At 37.4% G+C, this 14,522-nt stretch overlaps 1 long non-coding RNA gene across 1 annotated transcript; it reads left to right on the top strand.

Moving 5' to 3' along the window:
* The first annotated feature begins 1,871 nt into the window (after positions 1 to 1,871).
* LOC106946495 (uncharacterized) lies at positions 1,872 to 5,813 on the top strand. The gene is made up of 3 exons (XR_001424784.1): positions 1,872 to 1,947; positions 4,222 to 4,268; positions 5,519 to 5,813. It is a non-coding gene; the product is annotated as an uncharacterized LOC106946495 (long non-coding RNA).
* The last annotated feature ends 8,709 nt before the right edge of the window (positions 5,814 to 14,522 follow it).

Here is a 14,522-nt window from a genome sequence, read left to right on the forward strand (position 1 = left end):
TTTTAGTTTCAAATGCACCTTAGTTTGACATTTTTAACTTTAAGCTTCTGCTGCATGATTTGAATGTGACATTAAGATACTCTTCAACATATGTAAACATGTTCAGACCAATGCACCTTAAATAGAATTTATTCACTGAAATACAAGGCTAACGGCATGCCCCATAAGGTTTTTTCAACCACATCACAAATATAGAGGAACACGGGTAAAAATAAATTAAATAGATGAAAAATGTATAACCTTCGATAAAGATATTGTTTTCTAAAATATATATATATTTTTATAACATTTATAGCCAGATTTAGAAAATGTTCATTCCTGTCTTATATTTACAACATTGTTAGGTGAAAAAAAAAAACATAAAGTGTTTTGTAGAAACATTTTAATTATCATATTTTTGTTCTCTTTTTCCAGCTATTCAGAGAAAAGGTTGCACGTTATCCAAACAGACCAAGCTCTTGACTTGATGCCGAAGCAACTCTCATCCAGTTTTAGCTAAAAAATGTGACATAAATCCTGCATGTAAATATGCTGCATGAATGCAGGCATGTGTAAAAACAATTCGTCCTGTTATCTTAGGAAGGAAAAATAGGTAGGAAAAATGACATAAAATTTCATTAGCCTGACAAATCATTAATCATTACTATAATCAGTCAATTCTTGCAACACATTTATTGATCAGATTTCTCTTGTGACTCCAACATGGACACATTCTGTTGTCCTAACAGCTGTATTATTATTAAGTTTGGAGTCTAATCACCTTGCAGTGTAAGTTTAAAAAAGACTTCAGTTACATTTATTAAAAGGAACCTTCACTGTGTTACTTTTGTGTTTCTTTACCATAGAAACCAATTAGTATGGAGACCAGTGTGTAGCTTAAATTTTAAATGATCAGCAATGTGTTGATATAGGCTGGAGAATTATACTGTACTATGTCAGGTTGGATTTGTGTTTAGATCTATTTATAGCTTACAGTTTAGTTTAATAAAGATTTTATTTGAAAAATACATTTCTTATACAAGTTAATAATTTACTTGCAATTTACCACTTTTCTTATCATTAATATGCAATACTGTGCTTGTAAAGTTATTGCGCTGTATTTTAATGGTCCACTAGCAGCCATCACTACCAGTATGTTTATATATTTCAAACTCAAATGACAGTTGTGCAGCTTTCAGCACTTGTACACATAAATATAGGATTTTTGTTGGTCATCAGTCCAAATGTCATAATGCTGGCCATGAAGGTCTGTAGGGGGAATTGGTTAGAAATGTGTGTGAACTAAATTAGGATTTAATTAAGCCCAATAAAAAAGAGAGAACAGATTAAAATCTTCCTCAAATGTAAACAAATATTGCACTTCTTTATATCACCACCAGAGGGCGTACTACAACAGTCAAAGCAGATTTAAAAAGTGAGTCTAATGGCCATCGAATATTGATTCACTGACATTTCTGCCTCTGCAGAAAAAATAGCATAAAGTGACAAAATAAATAATTTTTATTGGTTTAAAATGCTGATTTTAATGCCAAACTGTCTTGAAGATCTAATCCAACCAATTAAAATGTGGATAAATAAGCAAATCTTAATGAGGAGTGTTGTGTTTAAAACAGTAAATTAACCTGTTTTATTCTCTTTGCACCACAGGTGTCATTTTGAATAGATTTGTGTTCACAGGTGACAAGCCTTGAATAGATTTTCACAAACAACAAGTCATCCCACTTTTAGGCACCGGGCCACATCGTTTTGCACATAAACGATATTGAAATGCCACCAATGTGTAGAGGACATGTATGCATACCAAACAGCAATTATTATTCACTGGGTTTGCTCCTTCTCTTTCTTTGTCCCCCTCTGTCTGTATCTCTCTCCAAGGTCCCGGCTCTCTGCAGTAATAATACATGAACAGCTCCTCTCCCTCATCCATTAATCAGGAGGGAGGCTGAGGTAACGCCAGGCTGATCTTTGGCCCTCACACACACATACACACTTACCTTATCGCTAATAATTGAAGGGATATTAATGCAGATGAATAATTAAGCTTTGGGGGGGGCTCTCTTTAGCGTCCTAATGAGAGGTGGCGACAGATTGCTCCGAAGTCTTATTACGTCTCGTCGAGAAGTTTGGGAAAGCTTAAAGTGGTGATAAATGGCCTCCATCTGGCAATTGGTGAATTAAATCAATGCAGGCGCTTTGCAGAGTTTCCAATTTGAGCAACGCCACATTGTTGCTCTAATGAAGAAATCGGTCTCCGATCCTTTCTGAATTCTGTCATTCTGAGAGGAAAAGTGAATCTGATGACTAGTTTGTTTTAATCTGAGAGATTTTAACCAACTAGTAGAAGTAATTATTGAGATATTCTGCCATATAAACATGCTAACAAAATGTTGTACATTAAGGAAAATCATTAAGATTTATCCTGTTTCTGCCTTTTTATTACACTTAAATGTTATAGGTCACCGAAGAAATTTTATTATCAGACGAAGAAAACCTGAGTAAAACAAAGATGCTGATGGTTTAATTTATTAAGAGAGAAAAGTTATCCAAGCCTAAAAAGTAATTTCTTCTAACGCTAAAAACTAATTAATATTTTACCTGCAGAATGGGCTTTCAGTTGTTAGCTTTATTGCTCAAACTTCAGGGAGACCAAACGTTTCAACACCATCTGTGTCTCCATCCCTGTTGCTGTGCTGACTTGTGACTCCGATGAAGACACAGATGGTGTCGAAACGTTAGTCTCCATAAAGTTTGAGCAATAAAGCTAAAAACTGATTGAGCTGTTAGCTATTTTTACCCATTTTCTCTTTCTTACTGTTGAGTTATGACCAGGTCTTAACTGGTCATAACTCAACACTGGTCTGCAGTGTTTTGATAAACTAGCCTCTCCTAGAAAGTTGCAACACTTCTTCCTGTTTTCTATATTTGTGGATAATGGCGCTCAGTGTGGCTTGTTGGAGTCCCAAAGTTTCAGAAATCACTATGTAGAGGTCCTGTGATGGAAGCACAACACACATATAGAGGCCTTAGTTCTCGACGTAAATGTCACAGGTTCGAGTCCCGAGCTGTTGACCTTTGCTGCACTTTTTCCTCTTCTCTCTTAACCTACTTTGATGTCAAATAAAGGCCACAAGAGCCAAAAAAACCTTAAAACCCCCCAAATTTTTTTTATCTTTTTTCACCCTGTGGCCTACTTCATGTTGTCAGACAGGTTCTACTTCTTCATTTATCATTCTGGTGGTAATGCTGAATCAGAAAATTGAAGAATCTTTGATAAAAAAAATATTTAATCACAGATACTGCATGATTAAAGAGGGCTTACTCTTTCAGATAAGAGATCCCTTTTTCTTAAATAAATGAAATTATTTACAACATTTTTTTATTTTTAGCATCTAAAGAGTTCATTGTCCTGGATGACTTAGCAATCTGTACATTAGCTCTGAAAACAGTTTATTATTGTTTTGATGAATTTGTTTACACTCAGCTTGTCAATCCGTGGTAATTGCAACAGCTCACAAACCTCAAAAGAAGCCAGGCTGTCATTTCAGATAAAAGACTGATGAAGGATTTTCTGGAGACGCTGGGTGTTTCAGACTCTTCAGATTTGACATTTGTAGAAGAAACAGTTGTGTGGCTTGTTGCAGCAGCTGTTGTCAGCTGTTAGAGATGTGCTGTAACTCGCTGCTGGTGTTCAGGGTTGAAAAAAAAAACTAAACAAAAACAAAAAAAAAAACAAAAAAAAAAAACACCGCCAGCAGAAAGGCTCCTAGGATGGTTATTTTGGTTACCAGTGTCAGAACTGGAACGTCTCACTTTAGCTGTTGGATGGTTTGTTTTTAAATGTGGATCAACATCCATTATTCATCCAATAAAATGTATTCATTTGATGATCCTGTGTTATATAAAATCACATTGACTTACAGTAGTTAATATTTATGCTCGAAATGTCTCTATATTGTAAATATTAACTTTTAAAGATAAAACAAATAACAGCATTAGAGACAGTTTCCCAGGTGCAGCTAGACTTTTAGATCAACATCTTGTCTGTGTATTTTTGTTGTGTGACTACTGGAACATTTTCATAATTCTTTCCGACATCAGTTCAGTCACTTTCTAACTAGAAAAACTTTAGCAACCTCAGTATTTAGTTAGAATAATTGAACTAAAAATACAGAAGAAAGAATGTGCAAACTAATTGACTTTCTGTTATTTTAATATTTGCAGATGACATGATAATGTGTGATGAGAGTAACATGAGAGAAGGAATGAAGGTAAGTTAAAAAATAAAAACACAAAAATGATGTTTGTGAACAAGATGGAGATCAGAGGGCTGTGAGTTAATGTGGAGGAGTTGACCAGTGTGTCCAGGAGGGATAGTGGATATATTGGACAAATGAATGTGTAAAATAAATATGCCAGGAAGTAGTAAATAAGAAGTGAAAAGGACGAGCACAGAGGAGTTTCATGCATGCACAGATCTGAACACTCACAGCCAAGGGCGTAGGTTCGGTCTAAGTTTTGGTGGGGACCTTGGTGGGGACCTTTACCCCCCCCCCCCGCACTCACACTGACTGCCTCCTATAGAGCAAACAAAGCGTAACCTGGTTTGTATTCACTCTAGTTTAACTTAATTTAAGACTAACACTTCAAATGCCATATTTACTGAGATAATTTCACACTGTATATTTCATATCTGAGAACTAACACCTCACCTGGAGCCCTGAAGCTCCAGCCACCTCTCCATCGTTCTCCATCGTTTTCCTATGTGAAAAAATATTACATAATTAACAGACCTATTCTACCTCACATTCAGTGCTGACCTTACTAAACACCGGACTTTACAACAAATGCGTTGCGTGATAGATATCTAACTTATGGGTCCACTCACTGTACTTACAGCCGACGTAGCGAAATAACTTCTAATGTCTCCTTTTCTTTTTTGGTGGCGACATGGTCTCGGAGACTCAAAAGGAGACGCGTGTGCCCAGCTAGCCGCCGCCTTTTGCAGCTAATCAAAGAACGTCCGACGATTCAACTGACTCCCCCTCCCCCCACCCCCCCGACACGGTCTCGGAGGCTCATAATAAATGTCAAACTAAGAAGCTTCCGTTCCGCACCGCCTGTTGCTGCTAATCAAAGATCGTAGATCCACGTTCTTTGAGCCAATATGGCAAAAATTGGTCGGGACTTTTTCATATCCCGTGACATGTCCCTACCGTCCCTACCCAAACCTACGCCCATGCTCACAGCTCCTATGAGTGCATCGCCAATGAGGTTCAGGCTTTACCTTTTCTGTATTTTCTTTCTTCACTCATCCTGCATCTGGTGATGGTGGCATCCTTCCGATTCCTGGAAGTTCTCATCTGAAATGATATGTGCTAGATCTAATCAATTTCTGCCAATTCACAACAAAAACAGTCTTACGTATACTCGATGTGGTATACTGTGAGCAGCAGACAACATGGACCTGCAGAGGCTCATAAACACATCTCAGATCATCAAATGCTCTCTGTCCTCCCAGGAGGAGGTTGCTAACTCCAGGTGCATCAGAAGAGCCATCCTCAAAACTCCTCCCACCAAGATCATCATTTGTTTACTTTAATGCCTTCAGGCAGCGTTATAGATTGATGGAAGCCTCAGCCACCAGGACAAAAACTAATTTTTATCCAGAGGCCGTCAGAGCTTTCAACTGTGCATGTAAATCACATTGATTTCTATTTTAGTAAAAACAGTCACTTTAATCTTGTACAGTTCTACCTGCTATTGGTAACTTTTATATATGTTATATGTTTATATAAAATAAAGGACCTAAACTAGGTTGTGTTGGTCATTGTCAATCATCAAATGCTGATTGTGAGGAAAAGTCAGGAGAGAAAGCTGTGAGGCAGAAGGTTATAGCTAAATGTTGACAGACGAATTAGAAGCAAATACTCCACAACATCCACGTGCAACTAAATATAGACAAGGTTTTCACTTTGAGACTGTTTTGATCCAAACTGTGTTCACATTACAAAGACACAGTTGAGCAACAAGAGGGTAAAAGTGTCCTGCTCACTAGACAAAGTGTGAAACTAAGGCCATTAAGCTTCTATTCTTCATATCTTCTCCATAAGAAGATGTGATAAATGTTGTGAGAAAGAATAGTAGCAGTCTGACAGTGAATAAATAGATGGATGTACATTTCTAAGGGACATTAAATGGAAAAGACATAACATAAAGTATCTTGAATTCATAGCAGCTGCAATAAAACATTGAAATTATTTGCTCTGGGCTTGTGGTTTAAAGAGACAGTAGTTCTGACTAAAGAGTCCCATCTTGTGATCTAATAACGCCGACTTCACTGCTAATGCAGTTTTTAAAGTCATGAATATGAAATTTGAGCATTAACATATTAATTTCTTGGAAAGCGCTGACCTGATTGGCATAGTGGTTTTTGTCTGCTTGTAAAACAGTCTGTCTACATGGGGAAAAACACGCAGCACCTTCAGCATGACCGGCACCGAGGGCGGCTTGTGTGTCTGTGTGGGACTTCATCAGCCATGCTGCTTGGGGCCAATCTAACCTTTCAGTCTGCTCTCTAAGGATCTCCTCTCATTCTGGCTTTGCACAGCCTGTCACCGTCTCCAACTAAAGGAAAGATAAAACATACAGTCCTCATTGGCTTTCTTACAATAAAAGCTGCCTACCTCACTGACTTCTGTAACCTTTTCTCCTCTGTGAAGAAAAGACAGGCTGCGCTGGGTGATGTATGAAAGCGTTCTCAAGTTTTTTGTAGTGTATTTAGACAGAATATCCCCTCCCTTTTCTTCTTTTTATTTTTATTTTTTACTAACAATGATATTTAAATAAAAGATCATGGTCCAGAGATAAACAAGTCTGCACTTGGGCTTCCAGCTAAATTCAAATGTCATGCTCACAACCACGAAGCTAACATCCCGAAATGTTTAGCGGCTGCAGCGCTTGTCACGTTCAGGGTGCCAAACTGCTAACATTTACTAAACATGACTTTAGTTTTCAAACCATTTGGCCATAAATTACATAAGCTTGTCCTCTAAAGTAAAAGATACAATCAGGATGAAGCCGGTTTTATTTTTTTACCTGCATATTACAGCACTTTGCAAATTTATTCAAACCGCTTTAACTTGTTTTTGTCACAAACCTCAAGGCATTTTGTCTGGGTTTTATCTGAATGAGCGACAGAAAGTGGGAAATAATTGTGAAGTGGGAGAAAATGGACATGATGTTCACATTTTTCACAAATACAAATCTGAAAAGTATGATATGGATACAGTGGACACCACTCTATCTGAGGTTCAGTATTTGAAAATGTATCTGTTTGCATATTTTATTGTAGCTCATTTCTAAGGCCCACTCCTCAAGGTTTTTTGTTATTAAGTAGGAAAGTTTTTAACAGTTTTTGCCCTGCAGCCACACAGAAACAAACTGTTTTGTTTAAACTCTGACATATTAGCCCAATCCCTGTGGGCGGGGCCTAAAATATTCAAATAATTTAAGACTCGCAACAGATTATTAACTCAGTTTATGTCTGGAATTTGAGCTGCTGATTCTGTCAGCTGAATATGCTTCATTCAGTCTAAACTAGGTGTGTCCAAAGTGTGGACATTTGTAGCCATCAGAATTACTTTGAGTGGTCTGCAATCTCCATTCAAGATGGTGGATGTGATTGAAAAACCATTTAGGGGCTAGATTTTCCCACAAGGTCTTTAAAACAAGATGCAAACAAGTTAGCATCTTAATAATAATGAGAATAATGAGGTAACTTCCAAAGGATGTATCCAAATTTTAATTTTTACAGAAAAAATTAAAAGATGCACAACTTGGCTTTGGCCTGTCAGATAAACACATAATATTTGTGGTTGTATTATGACAAAATGTGGACACGTTAAAGCATCTGAAATCCTTTTGCAGGTTTCTGCAGCTTGAGAAGCTTTTGATCAAGCAGAAGGTGAATGGCTCTCTAAAAGTATTGCCAGGCGTGACAAGCTGCGATAGGAGAGGATATAAATAATAACGATAGAAATGTGTAAAAGGAGGAAGGTAGAGGGAGGAGGCAGTCAGAGGGGAGATGATGGTTGAAAGGACGGAGTGAAAGAAATCTATCATCTTTAGCCTCTCATTATGGGCCGGCTCCGAGAACAAGACAAGACATGTTTCTGACAGTGATGCCTTTTCACTGTCAGCATGCAAGTCACCTGGATATGAACTGTTTTACTCGTGTGAATTAGAGTCAAACGTACCTAGAAAGAAGGAAAGTAGTAATAATTTATGGCAACGATCAGGAATGGCTTTATCGATCAAAACACACAAGTCAGATTCAGTTTAGTGATAAAGTTAGAGTTCATTTTATGAGGTGAAATACTTATTTGAGAGGGAAATTAACATTTTAATATCTCAATTTAAGATTGAGTTCAAACCAAAATTTAAGTTTGTTTTTGTTCCTCAGTTAAAATCCTTTATTAATTTATTTTTCTTATTTCACTTAATATGAAAGATATCTTTAGGCCCTGATCTTGTTTTACTTTTTCCTCATTTGGCCGATTAAAGCATAAAGTAGAGCTCCAAAGTGCAGGCTGACAGAAAACATGAGTCAGCATTTGCAAAAACAATTATCCGGCATATGAGTCGCATCTGTGTCGGTATCTGGCCTCCTCAAAGTACTTTGGGTTGGCAGAAATATAACAATGCATCATCTCTTGTCTTCTGGAACATTAATCGACTTTATTGTATAAAGTTTTGGGATAGAAACAAATTAACAGAAAACAAATGTGGTGAAATAAACCTAAATGAAAACCACTCAACGAAATGTTCCACACATTTTCAAACGATTTAAAGTCACAGTTTTAATTAATTGAACCATATGGTAATCCAGTTTTACACAGCATTCAGGTTAAAGAATAAACAGGGTGATATTTATCCAGAACAACAGATAATTTGTCCAATTTATTGTTCTGCTGCTCATCTTACAATGAGACCATCTGAGGAATAGAAGAACAGAGTGGAGGCTGTTGAGGAATAGCTCTCATTAGAGAGATTATTATTTCCCTCTCTTTGTATCTCAAAAACGAGAAAATGACTCAACTCATGCAACCATAACAAGACAAACAGCAAAAAGTATTTATTGTGTTGTGCTCTACTTTAATTTGTTAGTGGGAGTGGATGTTTCTTGGCTCCAAATTATATACCCAAACGCAAACAGTCAGTGTTGACTTATTATGACTGACAATGAATAAAATATGGCCTGAGTCATATTTTATTCATTGTCATTTTATTCACTGTTAGCGAATGTTTAAAAAGTAAGATATATACAGGAAATTAGGATTTCGTTAAAAAGTTTGTGCCTTTCAGTAGTTCATTTCAAAATGTATGATGATTTTGACTTACAGATGAAATTTAGTTTAATCTTATAGCTTACATACTAATGTTTCTGGTTGTGAACTGATTATATTACACTACAGTTTAACCTGAGATTAGATGTATTCTGGTTTGTAGTTTTACATCTCTTGTTTTGTTTAGTTCTCTCTGCTGATTAGCTTTATAGAGATGCTGATTTCATTTTCCAGTAGGACTTTTTATCTACCTACATTCTCCAAAGTATCAACACTTTCTTTGATGACCAGCTGCAGGAAAGCCCTGTAGAGTCAAGACGTGCATAACAGATGAATTTGTACAGAAGAAAACAGAAAATGAAATATATATTTTTCTCTTTGCCTGTACAATCAATAAACTTGGACATAAACTCTGAAATGCAGTTAGTCTGTTAATATTTAGCAGTTTTGTGTCTAAATAAACCCAGATAATGACGTGTTGATTTGGTAGCAGTGTAATTACTTTCACTGGTGCGCACCGTCTTTGTCTTGCCGCACACTTCCATCTTTACCACGATGACTCCTCAGTTTAACCTCCTTTATTTGGTTTCCCAGTGAGGCCGCTGCTCTCCCCCAGCTGCGTGGTTTGCGAAGCGCGCCGGCTTGCGCAACAACAAAAGAGGAAGATAAGCAGAAGGTTTTAAAAGTGTCATTCAAAGTGTAAATTCTCAGCATGGCCCCTCTCTGGGGGTCTCTTTTGATGTCCCTTTTTATATTTCACTCATGCAGTGTTGGCATTTGCATCTCAAGGCGAGAACACGGATCAATCATGGCGGGGAGGAAACTGTTGGAGTGAAAGAATGAGAAGAGGTTTTAAAAATGCCTCGATGATTGGCTGCTTGTGCGAAGCGTTTGTCAGCAGCAGTATTTCACACCAGTTGCTGGAATCAAATAAAACAAACCAGTTGTCGCCACGGTGGCAAGCTGGTGCATTTTGTATCTGTAAGATTAGACTCTATAATCAGTGTGATCAATTGCAATGATCATCAGTGACGATGGCAGCTACAACAGCACACCCACTCTAAAGCTGGCTGGTTTCAGCAGCTGGAGCGCCCGCAGACACATGCTATCATTACTCCAATATGATGCCTGTTGCTCAGCTGCCTGTCAGGCTGAATTCCCCTGAACAAGGCATGCGTGCATGTGTGTGTGTGTGTGTGTGTGTGTGTGTGTGAAGCCTTGGCCCACTTATCTCATCCATCAGAGGATTTCAGTACTCCGCCTGTCAGTCAGCAATCGCTCACTGTCGCCCCGACCGGGCTTGCCGATCATCTATCGTGTTTGGAGAAACGTGAGTGTGAGAGTGCACGAGCATCAGTCAGCCACTTCCTGACACGTACTGCCGTTGATGTCTCAGTTGGTGTCAGCAACTCCACTTTTCATCCTAAATGTGTCTGCGGTGGGCGATGAGAGCCGTTACAGGGCCATCTTTAAGCGGAAGACCTCCGCTGGTGACATCATCGCTTCGGTTCACAGCTCTAAATCTCTCCAAACAGAGAACACCCTAAAGGGACAGATAATAAAATCTGGCCACTGTGTAATAATACAATTCCCAAATGATCTACAGAGAATGTCAAACTCCAGCCATGTTTAAGCTTAATGGAAGACCATTTAGTCATCTTTCAGTAAAATACTGCCTAGTTTCACTCATCCTGGTCTTGATTTTGGCTGTTATCTTTTGAAACTAATCCTGGGCTCACAACTTCTGCTGTAGTTAACTGGGATAAAGGCAGAATGGTTACTGACAGTGGGCGAACAAACAAAAAGTGATATTCCATGTCCATGGATCTAGTTTCTGTAAAATCCAGTCATTGTGACTGAGCATCTTAACAAATAGTCTTCAGTTCACTCAAAAGACTGCAAATAAGTTAAACTACATATTGAATGTTAGTTTCCAAACTTATGACATTTTGTAATAAAAGATGTTGCATAGATACGTCTGCAGATGAGTTACTTCTTTTGAGCATAACACAGTAAACCAAAAGAATATGAACACCCAGTGTATATGGATTACACCTCCTGCCTGGTCAGATGTATTCAATAGATTAGAAAAGCTTATTATAGAAATTTTATCATTGAGTAAAATACATTATTTAGCTTAATTACACACAGATGGATATTTGAAAACCTTTAAATGTGAGATTTAAAATTGGAATATTTCATAAGATCAATTAAAATCTATTCTTAAAAAATATTAAAAGCATATTTAATACCTGCTTTAAGGTTATTTTAATCTGACAAAAGAGCTTAATCAGGATATTGTAATTTATTGAACATGACTGAAAGCTGTTCTGATTTTCAGAGACAGGTAAAGCATACCAGAGTTTATCCTGGATGGTATGGGCTTGGAAAGGAGTGGAAAAATGTTCATAAACCCGCCACAAGTCGACTCAAACGTGTGGGTTAAATACTTCTGCATTCTAGAAACATTAGTGCATGCGACTGAGAAATAGAAAATATAAGTGTCTCATGTCAAGATTATCCTCCGATGTGAATTTACCCCAACTACTTTTAAAATTCCAGTTAGAGAAAAGCCTTGAAGATTTTAAATTCCAACTTTATTCCCACTGGGTTCCATAAATTCAGGGATCCTGTTGGGCCCAAATGCATCACCCAGAGGGAACATTAAAGACAGTTGTCAAAGTATTATCCATCTGAACGACAGAATAATTCACTGTGGTTTTGTTATATTCTGTATCTGTACTGTCGCCACCTTTTTCCAACGAGGGAAACTAATAGTTCGGACCATGAACGCTTGACTCTTGACAGGAACGGGGATGGCTTCTGATAGGAATTTTAATTGCGTCATCTCAGAACATGAGGTTGGACTTAATTGGTAAAAATTTCCAACTTTGCCCAGGATGTCACTAAACCATACACGCTGGACCTTTAAAAATCTCCAGAGGGGTGCAGGGTTAAATCTCTAGATTTTATGTATGACATATGAAACATAAAAACTATAGACTTAAGTTTCAGAGCAGGCAAAACAAAAGATAAAACACTAAAAGCTGTCGTAACAGGTGTGTATAAGGAGCTATTTTCCTTGCGTAGCTGCGTAGCAACACAATCCCCTCTGAGCTCGGCCAAGTTTGGACGCTGGGAGCAGGAGGAGAAGCCAACGTCTTAAATGAGGTTTATCAAAGCAGACATACTAATATTTGTTTCCCACCAATTCCATTTAAAGTGTCAGAGCTGGCGTGTAAACAGCTGGTTTGTGCGCCTCCCCAGGGGGATAGGTATTAAAAAGGAAAATCCAAAATGCACACAAAACAGCCATCATCTTAATGAGGGCTTACAGGAGCATTGGAGGCTGGTGCACTATTTGCAAATAGCTCATCAGGAATCAAACACATGAGGCAGAAAGCTTGGCCTTCACTCAGTTTCATATTTCACAATGCTTCAGATTTTTCCAACATTTAAAGTACCTTATTTATATTCCATCACCTTATGTCACATTAGGATTTTCTCTGATCTCTTGTCAAGGGGGCATGTGACCGTCCTTCAAAGTTAGCGCGTAAACAGTAATTCAAGTGGAGCAGAGTTTGATAAAATGCATTTTCAATTCCATATCGTTGCATCTAATTTAAATAAAAGCTTTATGTGACAATTTCAGACACATTTTATCATCTAGTGTTGGAACATTTTGCTTTAATTGCCTAAAATCAAGTAATTTAAGACAGTAATTTATCAATGCAATCACATAAGATACCTGTTCCAATATTTAATTAATCTTTTGTGGTTTGCAGCTTAAAGCTCTGAAAGGAAGGCTTCCTACTGGACTCATCTGCTGAAAATGTCCAGAAGGAGCAGAGATGTTCAGGCCCTGAAGGACACACTGCAGAAACACAAGGTTTGTCCACAATAATGCTCTTTCAGCTCTTTCAAGGGAAATATTTCCAGGAATTTCCAGCAGCAAAGAATCTATGATTGAAAAGGAAAGTGCTGTTTTCAGAGAACGGACAGATTAGCTCAGAGAAATGTTTTTAAAGTTATTTATTGGTATATATGAGAACAAAACAACCATGAACAGAACATGACAACAGGTTTTTAGTGTGATTGGTTATTTTGTTAAACACAGACCACTACACACATCAGCACAGTTTGGCATGCTGCAGCAATCCAAGTTGCCATTTGGAGTTTTCGCAACTTCCTGTATTGTATTGTATTGATGCATTCAGAATATTTATTTGGCTGACTTCAAGCTTTCCTGTGCCATTTCCAAATTTCAACACAGTGTAAAAAGGTTTTAGAGGGTTGACTGATTGTGTTTTTAAAAGCACTTGCATGCTTGTGTACAGCTTTTGCCTTGTTAGTATTCCTCAAACCTATGCTGACTGTCACCAAATTCAGTCCTCCTCTACAAATATCCTCCAAAAGGGATTTATGTCCTCCAGCATTAATTACTGAAATACCAAAACACACATGCACACATGATATGTCTACTGAATCATATTGTTAAACTTAAATAAGAAATATTTTCAGTCAGTTACAGTCGCATTTGTTCATGTTTCACCTTTACATCACATATCGTAAATTTTGGCTCAGTAGGATTTGCATAATCTTTCAGACTAGCAGACAAATAAACAACTGCTGACCTCAAGTCTTACTGTATCAGAGGAAAAACTGTGCACTTGTTAGGATTCTCCTAATATGCTATGATTGACATCATGATACAGAAGTTAACTGTTACAGTAATTTTTACATCTTCACGTACATCAAGATGTGAAAATCACTATAATGTTTAACTTATTTACACATATAATGACCTGCTTGCTTTCAACTGAAAATAAAACATCTAATTTATTGTTGCTAAAGATATAAATAATATATTTTGGCTGAAGGATTTCAACAAAACACTAAATCATTTATTGTACTGATAATCACTTTACATTTTTTTAGAAAAACATATTCACAGCACCGATTTAGCTTGTAGGCTAACCGCTAATATGCTACCATGTTAAACATGCTAACCCTGCTCAGTCGCAATAGCTTTCTGTTTGTCTGATTTTGTATTTAAGTTTAAAGTGATTTTCTCGTTTTGACTTACATACGCTTTGATGTTATTAAGTAAACAAAAGATTCAGAAAATGTGAAATAGGTATGAGGAAACTCAACAGTAAAGATTGGTCCGTATTGTTG

The sequence above is a fragment of the Poecilia latipinna genome, unplaced genomic scaffold (genome assembly GCF_001443285.1).
Source record: "Poecilia latipinna isolate Pla-1442-1.1 unplaced genomic scaffold, P_latipinna-1.0 Scaffold194, whole genome shotgun sequence".
Lineage (NCBI taxonomy): Eukaryota > Metazoa > Chordata > Actinopteri > Cyprinodontiformes > Poeciliidae > Poecilia > Poecilia latipinna.